This window comes from Humulus lupulus, chromosome 3 (assembly GCF_963169125.1).
Source record: "Humulus lupulus chromosome 3, drHumLupu1.1, whole genome shotgun sequence".
NCBI lineage: Eukaryota > Viridiplantae > Streptophyta > Magnoliopsida > Rosales > Cannabaceae > Humulus > Humulus lupulus.
In genome coordinates this window covers 11,046,430-11,059,021 of record NC_084795.1, presented here as the reverse complement: position 1 = coordinate 11,059,021, position 12,592 = coordinate 11,046,430, and the positions used below count along the sequence as shown (strand labels likewise).

The 12,592-nt window shown below is 44.1% G+C and overlaps 37 non-coding genes across 37 annotated transcripts; all 37 read right to left on the bottom strand.

Annotated features, from left to right (window-relative positions):
• Positions 1–81: 81 nt before the first annotated feature.
• On the bottom strand, positions 82–200 carry LOC133827590 (5S ribosomal RNA). The gene has a single exon (XR_009890265.1). It is a non-coding gene; the product is annotated as a 5S ribosomal RNA (ribosomal RNA).
• A 220-nt stretch (positions 201–420) lies between these two features.
• On the bottom strand, positions 421–539 carry LOC133826615 (5S ribosomal RNA). Its single transcript, XR_009889330.1, has one exon. It is a non-coding gene; the product is annotated as a 5S ribosomal RNA (ribosomal RNA).
• A 220-nt stretch (positions 540–759) lies between these two features.
• LOC133827579 (5S ribosomal RNA) lies at positions 760–878 on the bottom strand. The gene has a single exon (XR_009890264.1). It is a non-coding gene; the product is annotated as a 5S ribosomal RNA (ribosomal RNA).
• A 220-nt stretch (positions 879–1,098) lies between these two features.
• Positions 1,099–1,217, bottom strand: LOC133827567 (5S ribosomal RNA). The gene has a single exon (XR_009890256.1). It is a non-coding gene; the product is annotated as a 5S ribosomal RNA (ribosomal RNA).
• Positions 1,218–1,437: 220 nt separating this feature from the next.
• LOC133827556 (5S ribosomal RNA) lies at positions 1,438–1,556 on the bottom strand. The gene has a single exon (XR_009890245.1). It is a non-coding gene; the product is annotated as a 5S ribosomal RNA (ribosomal RNA).
• Positions 1,557–1,775: 219 nt separating this feature from the next.
• Positions 1,776–1,894, bottom strand: LOC133826738 (5S ribosomal RNA). The gene has a single exon (XR_009889450.1). It is a non-coding gene; the product is annotated as a 5S ribosomal RNA (ribosomal RNA).
• A 221-nt stretch (positions 1,895–2,115) lies between these two features.
• Positions 2,116–2,234, bottom strand: LOC133827544 (5S ribosomal RNA). The gene has a single exon (XR_009890234.1). It is a non-coding gene; the product is annotated as a 5S ribosomal RNA (ribosomal RNA).
• Positions 2,235–2,454: 220 nt separating this feature from the next.
• Positions 2,455–2,573, bottom strand: LOC133827533 (5S ribosomal RNA). The gene has a single exon (XR_009890221.1). It is a non-coding gene; the product is annotated as a 5S ribosomal RNA (ribosomal RNA).
• A 221-nt stretch (positions 2,574–2,794) lies between these two features.
• On the bottom strand, positions 2,795–2,913 carry LOC133827521 (5S ribosomal RNA). The gene has a single exon (XR_009890210.1). It is a non-coding gene; the product is annotated as a 5S ribosomal RNA (ribosomal RNA).
• A 220-nt stretch (positions 2,914–3,133) lies between these two features.
• On the bottom strand, positions 3,134–3,252 carry LOC133827509 (5S ribosomal RNA). Its single transcript, XR_009890199.1, has one exon. It is a non-coding gene; the product is annotated as a 5S ribosomal RNA (ribosomal RNA).
• Positions 3,253–3,472: 220 nt separating this feature from the next.
• LOC133827498 (5S ribosomal RNA) lies at positions 3,473–3,591 on the bottom strand. The gene has a single exon (XR_009890188.1). It is a non-coding gene; the product is annotated as a 5S ribosomal RNA (ribosomal RNA).
• Positions 3,592–3,811: 220 nt separating this feature from the next.
• Positions 3,812–3,930, bottom strand: LOC133827486 (5S ribosomal RNA). The gene has a single exon (XR_009890176.1). It is a non-coding gene; the product is annotated as a 5S ribosomal RNA (ribosomal RNA).
• A 219-nt stretch (positions 3,931–4,149) lies between these two features.
• LOC133827475 (5S ribosomal RNA) lies at positions 4,150–4,268 on the bottom strand. Its single transcript, XR_009890165.1, has one exon. It is a non-coding gene; the product is annotated as a 5S ribosomal RNA (ribosomal RNA).
• Positions 4,269–4,488: 220 nt separating this feature from the next.
• Positions 4,489–4,607, bottom strand: LOC133827464 (5S ribosomal RNA). Its single transcript, XR_009890154.1, has one exon. It is a non-coding gene; the product is annotated as a 5S ribosomal RNA (ribosomal RNA).
• Positions 4,608–4,827: 220 nt separating this feature from the next.
• On the bottom strand, positions 4,828–4,946 carry LOC133826068 (5S ribosomal RNA). Its single transcript, XR_009888803.1, has one exon. It is a non-coding gene; the product is annotated as a 5S ribosomal RNA (ribosomal RNA).
• A 220-nt stretch (positions 4,947–5,166) lies between these two features.
• Positions 5,167–5,285, bottom strand: LOC133827452 (5S ribosomal RNA). Its single transcript, XR_009890142.1, has one exon. It is a non-coding gene; the product is annotated as a 5S ribosomal RNA (ribosomal RNA).
• Positions 5,286–5,505: 220 nt separating this feature from the next.
• Positions 5,506–5,624, bottom strand: LOC133827440 (5S ribosomal RNA). Its single transcript, XR_009890131.1, has one exon. It is a non-coding gene; the product is annotated as a 5S ribosomal RNA (ribosomal RNA).
• Positions 5,625–5,844: 220 nt separating this feature from the next.
• Positions 5,845–5,963, bottom strand: LOC133827429 (5S ribosomal RNA). The gene has a single exon (XR_009890120.1). It is a non-coding gene; the product is annotated as a 5S ribosomal RNA (ribosomal RNA).
• A 220-nt stretch (positions 5,964–6,183) lies between these two features.
• On the bottom strand, positions 6,184–6,302 carry LOC133827417 (5S ribosomal RNA). Its single transcript, XR_009890109.1, has one exon. It is a non-coding gene; the product is annotated as a 5S ribosomal RNA (ribosomal RNA).
• A 220-nt stretch (positions 6,303–6,522) lies between these two features.
• On the bottom strand, positions 6,523–6,641 carry LOC133827405 (5S ribosomal RNA). The gene has a single exon (XR_009890098.1). It is a non-coding gene; the product is annotated as a 5S ribosomal RNA (ribosomal RNA).
• Positions 6,642–6,861: 220 nt separating this feature from the next.
• LOC133827394 (5S ribosomal RNA) lies at positions 6,862–6,980 on the bottom strand. Its single transcript, XR_009890087.1, has one exon. It is a non-coding gene; the product is annotated as a 5S ribosomal RNA (ribosomal RNA).
• A 222-nt stretch (positions 6,981–7,202) lies between these two features.
• Positions 7,203–7,321, bottom strand: LOC133827382 (5S ribosomal RNA). Its single transcript, XR_009890074.1, has one exon. It is a non-coding gene; the product is annotated as a 5S ribosomal RNA (ribosomal RNA).
• Positions 7,322–7,541: 220 nt separating this feature from the next.
• LOC133827371 (5S ribosomal RNA) lies at positions 7,542–7,660 on the bottom strand. The gene has a single exon (XR_009890063.1). It is a non-coding gene; the product is annotated as a 5S ribosomal RNA (ribosomal RNA).
• A 220-nt stretch (positions 7,661–7,880) lies between these two features.
• Positions 7,881–7,999, bottom strand: LOC133827359 (5S ribosomal RNA). Its single transcript, XR_009890052.1, has one exon. It is a non-coding gene; the product is annotated as a 5S ribosomal RNA (ribosomal RNA).
• A 220-nt stretch (positions 8,000–8,219) lies between these two features.
• On the bottom strand, positions 8,220–8,338 carry LOC133827347 (5S ribosomal RNA). The gene has a single exon (XR_009890041.1). It is a non-coding gene; the product is annotated as a 5S ribosomal RNA (ribosomal RNA).
• Positions 8,339–8,558: 220 nt separating this feature from the next.
• Positions 8,559–8,677, bottom strand: LOC133827334 (5S ribosomal RNA). The gene has a single exon (XR_009890029.1). It is a non-coding gene; the product is annotated as a 5S ribosomal RNA (ribosomal RNA).
• Positions 8,678–8,897: 220 nt separating this feature from the next.
• LOC133827322 (5S ribosomal RNA) lies at positions 8,898–9,016 on the bottom strand. The gene has a single exon (XR_009890017.1). It is a non-coding gene; the product is annotated as a 5S ribosomal RNA (ribosomal RNA).
• A 220-nt stretch (positions 9,017–9,236) lies between these two features.
• On the bottom strand, positions 9,237–9,355 carry LOC133826646 (5S ribosomal RNA). The gene has a single exon (XR_009889359.1). It is a non-coding gene; the product is annotated as a 5S ribosomal RNA (ribosomal RNA).
• A 220-nt stretch (positions 9,356–9,575) lies between these two features.
• LOC133826878 (5S ribosomal RNA) lies at positions 9,576–9,694 on the bottom strand. The gene has a single exon (XR_009889584.1). It is a non-coding gene; the product is annotated as a 5S ribosomal RNA (ribosomal RNA).
• A 220-nt stretch (positions 9,695–9,914) lies between these two features.
• On the bottom strand, positions 9,915–10,033 carry LOC133827311 (5S ribosomal RNA). The gene has a single exon (XR_009890006.1). It is a non-coding gene; the product is annotated as a 5S ribosomal RNA (ribosomal RNA).
• Positions 10,034–10,253: 220 nt separating this feature from the next.
• Positions 10,254–10,372, bottom strand: LOC133827300 (5S ribosomal RNA). The gene has a single exon (XR_009889995.1). It is a non-coding gene; the product is annotated as a 5S ribosomal RNA (ribosomal RNA).
• Positions 10,373–10,592: 220 nt separating this feature from the next.
• Positions 10,593–10,711, bottom strand: LOC133827289 (5S ribosomal RNA). The gene has a single exon (XR_009889984.1). It is a non-coding gene; the product is annotated as a 5S ribosomal RNA (ribosomal RNA).
• A 219-nt stretch (positions 10,712–10,930) lies between these two features.
• LOC133827277 (5S ribosomal RNA) lies at positions 10,931–11,049 on the bottom strand. The gene has a single exon (XR_009889973.1). It is a non-coding gene; the product is annotated as a 5S ribosomal RNA (ribosomal RNA).
• A 220-nt stretch (positions 11,050–11,269) lies between these two features.
• On the bottom strand, positions 11,270–11,388 carry LOC133827266 (5S ribosomal RNA). Its single transcript, XR_009889962.1, has one exon. It is a non-coding gene; the product is annotated as a 5S ribosomal RNA (ribosomal RNA).
• Positions 11,389–11,608: 220 nt separating this feature from the next.
• Positions 11,609–11,727, bottom strand: LOC133826067 (5S ribosomal RNA). Its single transcript, XR_009888802.1, has one exon. It is a non-coding gene; the product is annotated as a 5S ribosomal RNA (ribosomal RNA).
• A 220-nt stretch (positions 11,728–11,947) lies between these two features.
• On the bottom strand, positions 11,948–12,066 carry LOC133826494 (5S ribosomal RNA). The gene has a single exon (XR_009889211.1). It is a non-coding gene; the product is annotated as a 5S ribosomal RNA (ribosomal RNA).
• Positions 12,067–12,286: 220 nt separating this feature from the next.
• Positions 12,287–12,405, bottom strand: LOC133826104 (5S ribosomal RNA). Its single transcript, XR_009888838.1, has one exon. It is a non-coding gene; the product is annotated as a 5S ribosomal RNA (ribosomal RNA).
• Positions 12,406–12,592: the final 187 nt, after the last annotated feature.

Sequence of the window (12,592 nt, the reverse complement as noted above, 5' to 3'; positions counted from 1 at the left end):
TTTTTAAAGATTTAAAACAAAAAATACAAACTTTTGAGCCGTAGGTGGATTTTTAAAGGGAAAAAAAAAATGATGTTTTCAGGGGTGCAACACGAGGACTTCCCAGGAGGTCACCCATCCTAGTACTACTCTCGCCCAAGCACGCTTAACTGCGGAGTTCTGATGGGATCCGGTGCATTAGTGCTGGTATGATCGCACCCGGAATGTTTGTTCCGCAATATTCATTTATAGCGAGCGCGTGTGTCCTCCCTTTTCTCCCCCGGATTGACTAGGAACTTCTTATTCGCTGCTTGTTAGTGACCACGGTATTAACCCCTCAAGGAAAACGAAATAAATGAGTTTTTAAAGATTTAAAACAAAAAATACAAACTTTTGAGCCGTAGGTGGATTTTTAAAGGGAAAAAAAAAATGATGTTTTCAGGGGTGCAACACGAGGACTTCCCAGGAGGTCACCCATCCTAGTACTACTCTCGCCCAAGCACGCTTAACTGCGGGGTTCTGATGGGATCCGGTGCATTAGTGCTGGTATGATCGCACCCGGAATGTTTGGTCCGCAATATTCATTTATAGCGAGCGCGTGTGTCCTCCCTTTTCTCCCCCGGATTGACTAGGAACTTCTTATTCGCTGCTTGTTAGTGACCACGGTATTAACCCCTCAAGGAAAACGAAATAAATGAGTTTTTAAAGATTTAAAACAAAAAATACAAACTTTTGAGCCGTAGGTGGATTTTTAAAGGGAAAAAATAAATGATGTGTTCAGGGGTGCAACACGAGGACTTCCCAGGAGGTCACCCATCCTAGTACTACTCTCGCCCAAGCACGCTTAACTGCGGAGTTCTGATGGGATCCGGTGCATTAGTGCTGGTATGATCGCACCCGGAATGTTTGGTCCGCAATATTCATTTATAGCGAGCGCGTGTGTCCTCCCTTTTCTCCCCCGGATTGACTAGGAACTTCTTATTCGCTGCTTGTTAGTGACCACGGTATTAACCCCTCAAGGAAAACGAAATAAATGAGTTTTTAAAGATTTAAAACAAAAAATACAAACTTTTGAGCCGTAGGTGGATTTTTAAAGGGAAAAAAAAAATGATGTTTTCAGGGGTGCAACACGAGGACTTCCCAGGAGGTCACCCATCCTAGTACTACTCTCGCCCAAGCACGCTTAACTGCGGAGTTCTGATGGGATCCGGTGCATTAGTGCTGGTATGATCGCACCCGGAATGTTTGTTCCGCAATATTCATTTATAGCGAGCGCGTGTGTCCTCCCTTTTCTCCCCCGGATTGACTAGGAACTTCTTATTCGCTGCTTGTTAGTGACCACGGTATTAACCCCTCAAGGAAAACGAAATAAATGAGTTTTTAAAGATTTAAAACAAAAAATACAAACTTTTGAGCCGTAGGTGGATTTTTAAAGGGAAAAAAAAAATGATGTCTTCAGGGGTGCAACACGAGGACTTCCCAGGAGGTCACCCATCCTAGTACTACTCTCGCCCAAGCACGCTTAACTGCGGAGTTCTGATGGGATCCGGTGCATTAGTGCTGGTATGATCGCACCCGGAATGTTTGGTCCGCAATATTCATTTATAGCGAGCGCGTGTGTCCTCCCTTTTCTCCCCCGGATTGACTAGGAACTTCTTATTCGCTGCTTGTTAGTGACCACGGTATTAACCCCTCAAGGAAAACGAAATAAATGAGTTTTTAAAGATTTAAAACAAAAAATACAAACTTTTGAGCCGTAGGTGGATTTTTAAAGGGAAAAAAAAATGATGTCTTCAGGGGTGCAACACGAGGACTTCCCAGGAGGTCACCCATCCTAGTACTACTCTCTCCCAAGCACGCTTAACTGCGGAGTTCTGATGGGATCCGGTGCATTAGTGCTGGTATGATCGCACCCGGAATGTTTGTTCCGCAATATTCATTTATAGCGAGCGCGTGTGTCCTCCCTTTTCTCCCCCGGATTGACTAGGAACTTCTTATTCGCTGCTTGTTAGTGACCACGGTATTAACCCCTCAAGGAAAACGAAATAAATGAGTTTTTAAAGATTTAAAACAAAAAATACAAACTTTTGAGACGTAGGTGGATTTTTAAAGGGAAAAAAAAAAATGATGTTTTCAGGGGTGCAACACGAGGACTTCCCAGGAGGTCACCCATCCTAGTACTACTCTCGCCCAAGCACGCTTAACTGCGGAGTTCTGATGGGATCCGGTGCATTAGTGCTGGTATGATCGCACCCGGAATGTTTGGTCCGCAATATTCATTTATAGCGAGCGCGTGTGTCCTCCCTTTTCTCCCCCGGATTGACTAGGAACTTCTTATTCGCTGCTTGTTAGTGACCACGGTATTAACCCCTCAAGGAAAACGAAATAAATGAGTTTTTAAAGATTTAAAACAAAAAATACAAACTTTTGAGCCGTAGGTGGATTTTTAAAGGGAAAAAAAAAATGATGTTTTCAGGGGTGCAACACGAGGACTTCCCAGGAGGTCACCCATCCTAGTACTACTCTCGCCCAAGCACGCTTAACTGCGGAGTTCTGATGGGATCCGGTGCATTAGTGCTGGTATGATCGCACCCGGAATGTTTGGTCCGCAATATTCATTTATAGCGAGCGCGTGTGTCCTCCCTTTTCTCCCCCGGATTGACTAGGAACTTCTTATTCGCTGCTTGTTAGTGACCACGGTATTAACCCCTCAAGGAAAACGAAATAAATGAGTTTTTAAAGATTTAAAACAAAAAATACAAACTTTTGAGCCGTAGGTGGATTTTTAAAGGGAAAAAAAAAAATGATGTTTTCAGGGGTGCAACACGAGGACTTCCCAGGAGGTCACCCATCCTAGTACTACTCTCGCCCAAGCACGCTTAACTGCGGAGTTCTGATGGGATCCGGTGCATTAGTGCTGGTATGATCGCACCCGGAATGTTTGGTCCGCAATATTCATTTATAGCGAGCGCGTGTGTCCTCCCTTTTCTCCCCCGGATTGACTAGGAACTTCTTATTCGCTGCTTGTTAGTGACCACGGTATTAACCCCTCAAGGAAAACGAAATAAATGAGTTTTTAAAGATTTAAAACAAAAAATACAAACTTTTGAGCCGTAGGTGGATTTTTAAAGGGAAAAAAAAAATGATGTTTTCAGGGGTGCAACACGAGGACTTCCCAGGAGGTCACCCATCCTAGTACTACTCTCGCCCAAGCACGCTTAACTGCGGAGTTCTGATGGGATCCGGTGCATTAGTGCTGGTATGATCGCACCCGGAATGTTTGGTCCGCAATATTCATTTATAGCGAGCGCGTGTGTCCTCCCTTTTCTCCCCCGGATTGACTAGGAACTTCTTATTCGCTGCTTGTTAGTGACCACGGTATTAACCCCTCAAGGAAAACGAAATAAATGAGTTTTTAAAGATTTAAAACAAAAAATACAAACTTTTGAGCCGTAGGTGGATTTTTAAAGGGAAAAAATAAATAATGTTTTCAGGGGTGCAACACGAGGACTTCCCAGGAGGTCACCCATCCTAGTACTACTCTCGCCCAAGCACGCTTAACTGCGGAGTTCTGATGGGATCCGGTGCATTAGTGCTGGTATGATCGCACCCGGAATGTTTGGTCCGCAATATTCATTTATAGCGAGCGCGTGTGTCCTCCCTTTTCTCCCCCGGATTGACTAGGAACTTCTTATTCGCTGCTTGTTAGTGACCACGGTATTAACCCCTCAAGGAAAACGAAATAAATGAGTTTTTAAAGATTTAAAACAAAAAATACAAACTTTTGAGCCGTAGGTGGATTTTTAAAGGGAAAAAATAAATAATGTTTTCAGGGGTGCAACACGAGGACTTCCCAGGAGGTCACCCATCCTAGTACTACTCTCGCCCAAGCACGCTTAACTGCGGAGTTCTGATGGGATCCGGTGCATTAGTGCTGGTATGATCGCACCCGGAATGTTTGGTCCGCAATATTCATTTATAGCGAGCGCGTGTGTCCTCCCTTTTCTCCCCCGGATTGACTAGGAACTTCTTATTCGCTGCTTGTTAGTGACCACGGTATTAACCCCTCAAGGAAAACGAAATAAATGAGCTTTTAAAGATTTAAAACAAAAAATACAAACTTTTGAGCCGTAGGTGGATTTTTAAAGGGAAAAAAAAATGATGTCTTCAGGGGTGCAACACGAGGACTTCCCAGGAGGTCACCCATCCTAGTACTACTCTCGCCCAAGCACGCTTAACTGCGGAGTTCTGATGGGATCCGGTGCATTAGTGCTGGTATGATCGCACCCGGAATGTTTGGTCCGCAATATTCATTTATAGCGAGCGCGTGTGTCCTCCCTTTTCTCCCCCGGATTGACTAGGAACTTCTTATTCGCTGCTTGTTAGTGACCACGGTATTAACCCCTCAAGGAAAACGAAATAAATGAGTTTTTAAAGATTTAAAACAAAAAATACAAACTTTTGAGCCGTAGGTGGATTTTTAAAGGGAAAAAAAAAATGATGTCTTCAGGGGTGCAACACGAGGACTTCCCAGGAGGTCACCCATCCTAGTACTACTCTCGCCCAAGCACGCTTAACTGCGGAGTTCTGATGGGATCCGGTGCATTAGTGCTGGTATGATCGCACCCGGAATGTTTGTTCCGCAATATTCATTTATAGCGAGCGCGTGTGTCCTCCCTTTTCTCCCCCGGATTGACTAGGAACTTCTTATTCGCTGCTTGTTAGTGACCACGGTATTAACCCCTCAAGGAAAACGAAATAAATGAGTTTTTAAAGATTTAAAACAAAAAATACAAACTTTTGAGCCGTAGGTGGATTTTTAAAGGGAAAAAAAAAATGATGTTTTCAGGGGTGCAACACGAGGACTTCCCAGGAGGTCACCCATCCTAGTACTACTCTCGCCCAAGCACGCTTAACTACGGAGTTCTGATGGGATCCGGTGCATTAGTGCTGGTATGATCGCACCCGGAATGTTTGTTCCGCAATATTCATTTATAGCGAGCGCGTGTGTCCTCCCTTTTCTCCCCCGGATTGACTAGGAACTTCTTATTCGCTGCTTGTTAGTGACCACGGTATTAACCCCTCAAGGAAAACGAAATAAATGAGTTTTTAAAGATTTAAAACAAAAAATACAAACTTTTGAGCCGTAGGTGGATTTTTAAAGGGAAAAAAAAAATGATGTTTTCAGGGGTGCAACACGAGGACTTCCCAGGAGGTCACCCATCCTAGTACTACTCTCGCCCAAGCACGCTTAACTGCGGAGTTCTGATGGGATCCGGTGCATTAGTGCTGGTATGATCGCACCCGGAATGTTTGGTCCGCAATATTCATTTATAGCGAGCGCGTGTGTCCTCCCTTTTCTCCCCCGGATTGACTAGGAACTTCTTATTCGCTGCTTGTTAGTGACCACGGTATTAACCCCTCAAGGAAAACGAAATAAATGAGTTTTTAAAGATTTAAAACAAAAAATACAAACTTTTGAGCCGTAGGTGGATTTTTAAAGGGAAAAAAAAAATGATGTTTTCAGGGGTGCAACACGAGGACTTCCCAGGAGGTCACCCATCCTAGTACTACTCTCGCCCAAGCACGCTTAACTGCGGAGTTCTGATGGGATCCGGTGCATTAGTGCTGGTATGATCGCACCCGGAATGTTTGTTCCGCAATATTCATTTATAGCGAGCGCGTGTGTCCTCCCTTTTCTCCCCCGGATTGACTAGGAACTTCTTATTCGCTGCTTGTTAGTGACCACGGTATTAACCCCTCAAGGAAAACGAAATAAATGAGTTTTTAAAGATTTAAAACAAAAAATACAAACTTTTGAGCCGTAGGTGGATTTTTAAAGGGAAAAAAAAAATGATGTCTTCAGGGGTGCAACACGAGGACTTCCCAGGAGGTCACCCATCCTAGTACTACTCTCGCCCAAGCACGCTTAACTGCGGAGTTCTGATGGGATCCGGTGCATTAGTGCTGGTATGATCGCACCCGGAATGTTTGTTCCGCAATATTCATTTATAGCGAGCGCGTGTGTCCTCCCTTTTCTCCCCCGGATTGACTAGGAACTTCTTATTCGCTGCTTGTTAGTGACCACGGTATTAACCCCTCAAGGAAAACGAAATAAATGAGTTTTTAAAGATTTAAAACAAAAAATACAAACTTTTGAGCCGTAGGTGGATTTTTAAAGGGAAAAAAAAAATGATGTTTTCAGGGGTGCAACACGAGGACTTCCCAGGAGGTCACCCATCCTAGTACTACTCTCGCCCAAGCACGCTTAACTGCGGAGTTCTGATGGGATCCGGTGCATTAGTGCTGGTATGATCGCACCCGGAATGTTTGTTCCGCAATATTCATTTATAGCGAGCGCGTGTGTCCTCCCTTTTCTCCCCCGGATTGACTAGGAACTTCTTATTCGCTGCTTGTTAGTGACCACGGTATTAACCCCTCAAGGAAAACGAAATAAATGAGTTTTTAAAGATTTAAAACAAAAAATACAAACTTTTGAGCCGTAGGTGGATTTTTAAAGGGAAAAAATAAATGATGTTTTCAGGGGTGCAACACGAGGACTTCCCAGGAGGTCACCCATCCTAGTACTACTCTCGCCCAAGCACGCTTAACTGCGGAGTTCTGATGGGATCCGGTGCATTAGTGCTGGTATGATCGCACCCGGAATGTTTGGTCCGCAATATTCATTTATAGCGAGCGCGTGTGTCCTCCCTTTTCTCCCCCGGATTGACTAGGAACTTCTTATTCGCTGCTTGTTAGTGACCACGGTATTAACCCCTCAAGGAAAACGAAATAAATGAGTTTTTAAAGATTTAAAACAAAAAATACAAACTTTTGAGCCGTAGGTGGATTTTTAAAGGGAAAAAAAAAATGATGTTTTCAGGGGTGCAACACGAGGACTTCCCAGGAGGTCACCCATCCTAGTACTACTCTCGCCCAAGCACGCTTAACTGCGGAGTTCTGATGGGATCCGGTGCATTAGTGCTGGTATGATCGCACCCGGAATGTTTGGTTCCGCAATATTCATTTATAGCGAGCGCGTGTGTCCTCCCTTTTCTCCCCCGGATTGACTAGGAACTTCTTATTCGCTGCTTGTTAGTGACCACGGTATTAACCCCTCAAGGAAAACGAAATAAATGAGTTTTTAAAGATTTAAAACAAAAAATACAAACTTTTGAGCCGTAGGTGGATTTTTAAAGGGAAAAAAAAAAATGATGTTTTCAGGGGTGCAACACGAGGACTTCCCAGGAGGTCACCCATCCTAGTACTACTCTCGCCCAAGCACGCTTAACTGCGGAGTTCTGATGGGATCCGGTGCATTAGTGCTGGTATGATCGCACCCGGAATGTTTGTTCCGCAATATTCATTTATAGCGAGCGCGTGTGTCCTCCCTTTTCTCCCCCGGATTGACTAGGAACTTCTTATTCGCTGCTTGTTAGTGACCACGGTATTAACCCCTCAAGGAAAACGAAATAAATGAGTTTTTAAAGATTTAAAACAAAAAATACAAACTTTTGAGCCGTAGGTGGATTTTTAAAGGGAAAAAAAAAATGATGTTTTCAGGGGTGCAACACGAGGACTTCCCAGGAGGTCACCCATCCTAGTACTACTCTCGCCCAAGCACGCTTAACTGCGGAGTTCTGATGGGATCCGGTGCATTAGTGCTGGTATGATCGCACCCGGAATGTTTGTTCCGCAATATTCATTTATAGCGAGCGCGTGTGTCCTCCCTTTTCTCCCCCGGATTGACTAGGAACTTCTTATTCGCTGCTTGTTAGTGACCACGGTATTAACCCCTCAAGGAAAACGAAATAAATGAGTTTTTAAAGATTTAAAACAAAAAATACAAACTTTTGAGCCGTAGGTGGATTTTTAAAGGGAAAAAAAAAATGATGTTTTCAGGGGTGCAACACGAGGACTTCCCAGGAGGTCACCCATCCTAGTACTACTCTCGCCCAAGCACGCTTAACTGCGGAGTTCTGATGGGATCCGGTGCATTAGTGCTGGTATGATCGCACCCGGAATGTTTGTTCCGCAATATTCATTTATAGCGAGCGCGTGTGTCCTCCCTTTTCTCCCCCGGATTGACTAGGTACTTCTTATTCGCTGCTTGTTAGTGACCACGGTATTAACCCCTCAAGGAAAACGAAATAAATGAGTTTTTAAAGATTTAAAACAAAAAATACAAACTTTTGAGCCGTAGGTGGATTTTTAAAGGGAAAAAAAAAATGATGTTTTCAGGGGTGCAACACGAGGACTTCCCAGGAGGTCACCCATCCTAGTACTACTCTCGCCCAAGCACGCTTAACTGCGGAGTTCTGATGGGATCCGGTGCATTAGTGCTGGTATGATCGCACCCGGAATGTTTGTTCCGCAATATTCATTTATAGCGAGCGCGTGTGTCCTCCCTTTTCTCCCCCGGATTGACTAGGAACTTCTTATTCGCTGCTTGTTAGTGACCACGGTATTAACCCCTCAAGGAAAACGAAATAAATGAGTTTTTAAAGATTTAAAACAAAAAATACAAACTTTTGAGCCGTAGGTGGATTTTTAAAGGGAAAAAAAAAATGATGTTTTCAGGGGTGCAACACGAGGACTTCCCAGGAGGTCACCCATCCTAGTACTACTCTCGCCCAAGCACGCTTAACTGCGGAGTTCTGATGGGATCCGGTGCATTAGTGCTGGTATGATCGCACCCGGAATGTTTGGTCCGCAATATTCATTTATAGCGAGCGCGTGTGTCCTCCCTTTTCTCCCCCGGATTGACTAGGAACTTCTTATTCGCTGCTTGTTAGTGACCACGGTATTAACCCCTCAAGGAAAACGAAATAAATGAGTTTTTAAAGATTTAAAACAAAAAATACAAACTTTTGAGCCGTAGGTGGATTTTTAAAGGGAAAAAAAAAATGATGTTTTCAGGGGTGCAACACGAGGACTTCCCAGGAGGTCACCCATCCTAGTACTACTCTCGCCCAAGCACGCTTAACTGCGGAGTTCTGATGGGATCCGGTGCATTAGTGCTGGTATGATCGCACCCGGAATGTTTGGTCCGCAATATTCATTTATAGCGAGCGCGTGTGTCCTCCCTTTTCTCCCCCGGATTGACTAGGAACTTCTTATTCGCTGCTTGTTAGTGACCACGGTATTAACCCCTCAAGGAAAACGAAATAAATGAGTTTTTAAAGATTTAAAACAAAAAATACAAACTTTTGAGCCGTAGGTGGATTTTTAAAGGGAAAAAAAAAATGATGTTTTCAGGGGTGCAACACGAGAACTTCCCAGGAGGTCACCCATCCTAGTACTACTCTCGCCCAAGCACGCTTAACTGCGGAGTTCTGATGGGATCCGGTGCATTAGTGCTGGTATGATCGCACCCGGAATGTTTGGTCCGCAATATTCATTTATAGCGAGCGCGTGTGTCCTCCCTTTTCTCCCCCGGATTGACTAGGAACTTCTTATTCGCTGCTTGTTAGTGACCACGGTATTAACCCCTCAAGGAAAACGAAATAAATGAGTTTTTAAAGATTTAAAACAAAAAATACAAACTTTTGAGCCGTAGGTGGATTTTTAAAGGGAAAAAAAAAATGATGTTTTCAGGGGTGCAATACGAGGACTTCCCAGGAGGTCACCCATCCTAGTACTACTCTCGCCCAAGCACGCTTAACTGCGGAGTTCTGATGGGATCCGGTGCATTAGTGCTGGTATGATCGCACCCGGAATGTTTGGTCCGCAATATTCATTTATAGCGAGCGCGTGTGTCCTCCCTTTTCTCCCCCGGATTGACTAGGAACTTCTTATTCGCTGCTAGTTAGTGACCACGGTATTAACCCCTCAAGGAAAACGAAATAAATGAGTTTTTAAAGATTTAAAACAAAAAATACAAACTTTTGAGCCGTAGGTGGATTTTTAAAGGGAAAAAAAAAATGATGTCTTCAGGGGTGCAACACGAGGACTTCCCAGGAGGTCACCCATCCTAGTACTACTCTCGCCCAAGCACGCTTAACTGCGGAGTTCTGATGGGATCCGGTGCATTAGTGCTGGTATGATCGCACCCGGAATGTTTGTTCCGCAATATTCATTTATAGCGAGCGCGTGTGTCCTCCCTTTTCTCCCCCGGATTGACTAGGAACTTCTTATTCGCTGCTTGTTAGTGACCACGGTATTAACCCCTCAAGGAAAACGAAATAAATGAGTTTTTAAAGATTTAAAACAAAAAATACAAACTTTTGAGCCGTAGGTGGATTTTTAAAGGGAAAAAAAAAATGATGTCTTCAGGGGTGCAACACGAGGACTTCCCAGGAGGTCACCCATCCTAGTACTACTCTCGCCCAAGCACGCTTAACTGCGGAGTTCTGATGGGATCCGGTGCATTAGTGCTGGTATGATCGCACCCGGAATGTTTGTTCCGCAATATTCATTTATAGCGAGCGCGTGTGTCCTCCCTTTTCTCCCCCGGATTGACTAGGAACTTCTTATTCGCGGCTTGTTAGTGACCACGGTATTAACCCCTCAAGGAAAACGAAATAAATGAGTTTTTAAAGATTTAAAACAAAAAATACAAACTTTTGAGCCGTAGGTGGATTTTTAAAGGGAAAAAAAAAATGATGTTTTCAGGGGTGCAACACGAGGACTTCCCAGGAGGTCACCCATCCTAGTACTACTCTCGCCCAAGCACGCTTAACTGCGGAGTTCTGATGGGATCCGGTGCATTAGTGCTGGTATGATCGCACCCGGAATGTTTGGTCCGCAATATTCATTTATAGCGAGCGCGTGTGTCCTCCCTTTTCTCCCCCGGATTGACTAGGAACTTCTTATTCGCTGCTTGTTAGTGACCACGGTATTAACCCCTCAAGGAAAACGAAATAAATGAGTTTTTAAAGATTTAAAACAAAAAATACAAACTTTTGAGCCGTAGGTGGATTTTTAAAGGGAAAAAAAAATGATGTTTTCAGGGGTGCAACACGAGGACTTCCCAGGAGGTCACCCATCCTAGTACTACTCTCGCCCAAGCACGCTTAACTGCGGAGTTCTGATGGGATCCGGTGCATTAGTGCTGGTATGATCGCACCCGGAATGTTTGGTCCGCAATATTCATTTATAGCGAGCGCGTGTGTCCTCCCTTTTCTCCCCCGGATTGACTAGGAACTTCTTATTCGCTGCTTGTTAGTGACCACGGTATTAACCCCTCATGGAAAACGAAATAAATGAGTTTTTAAAGATTTAAAACAAAAAATACAAACTTTTGAGCCGTAGGTGGATTTTTAAAGGGAAAAAAAAAATGATGTTTTCAGGGGTGCAACACGAGGACTTCCCAGGAGGTCACCCATCCTAGTACTACTCTCGCCCAAGCACGCTTAACTGCGGAGTTCTGATGGGATCCGGTGCATTAGTGCTGGTATGATCGCACCCGGAATGTTTGTTCCGCAATATTCATTTATAGCGAGCGCGTGTGTCCTCCCTTTTCTCCCCCAGATTGACTAGGAACTTCTTATTCGCTGCTTGTTAGTGACCACGGTATTAACCCCTCAAGGAAAACGAAATAAATGAGTTTTTAAAGATTTAAAACAAAAAATACAAACTTTTGAGCCGTAGGTGGATTTTTAAAGGGAAAAAAAAAATGATGTTTTCAGGGGTGCAACACGAGGACTTCCCAGGAGGTCACCCATCCTAGTACTACTCTCGCCCAAGCACGCTTAACTACGGAGTTCTGATGGGATCCGGTGCATTAGTGCTGGTATGATCGCACCCGGAATGTTTGTTCCGCAATATTCATTTATAGCGAGCGCGTGTGTCCTCCCTTTTCTCCCCCGGATTGACTAGGAACTTCTTATTCGCTGCTTGTTAGTGACCACGGTATTAACCCCTCAAGGAAAACGAAATAAATGAGTTTTTAAAGATTTAAAACAAAAAATACAAACTTTTGAGCCGTAGGTGGATTTTTAAAGGGAAAAAAAAAATGATGTTTTCAGGGGTGCAACACGAGGACTTCCCAGGAGGTCACCCATCCTAGTACTACTCTCGCCCAAGCTCGCTTAACTGCGGAGTTCTGATGGGATCCGGTGCATTAGTGCTGGTATGATCGCACCCGGAATGTTTGTTCCGCAATATTCATTTATAGCGAGCGCGTGTGTCCTCCCTTTTCTCCCCCGGATTGACTAGGAACTTCTTATTCGCTGCTTGTTAGTGACCACGGTATTAACCCCTCAAGGAAAACGAAATAAATGAGTTTTTAAAGATTTAAAACAAAAAATACAAACTTTTGAGCCGTAGGTGGATTTTTAAAGGGAAAAAAAAAATGATGTTTTCAGGGGTGCAACACGAGGACTTCCCAGGAGGTCACCCATCCTGGTACTACTCTCGCCCAAGCACGCTTAACTGCGGAGTTCTGATGGGATCCGGTGCATTAGTGCTGGTATGATCGCACCCGGAATGTTTGGTCCGCAATATTCATTTATAGCGAGCGCGTGTGTCCTCCCTTTTCTCCCCCGGATTGACTAGGAACTTCTTATTCGCTGCTTGTTAGTGACCACGGTATTAACCCCTCAAGGAAAACGAAATAAATGAGTTTTTAAAGATTTAAAACAAAAAATACAAACTTTTGAGCCGTAGGTGG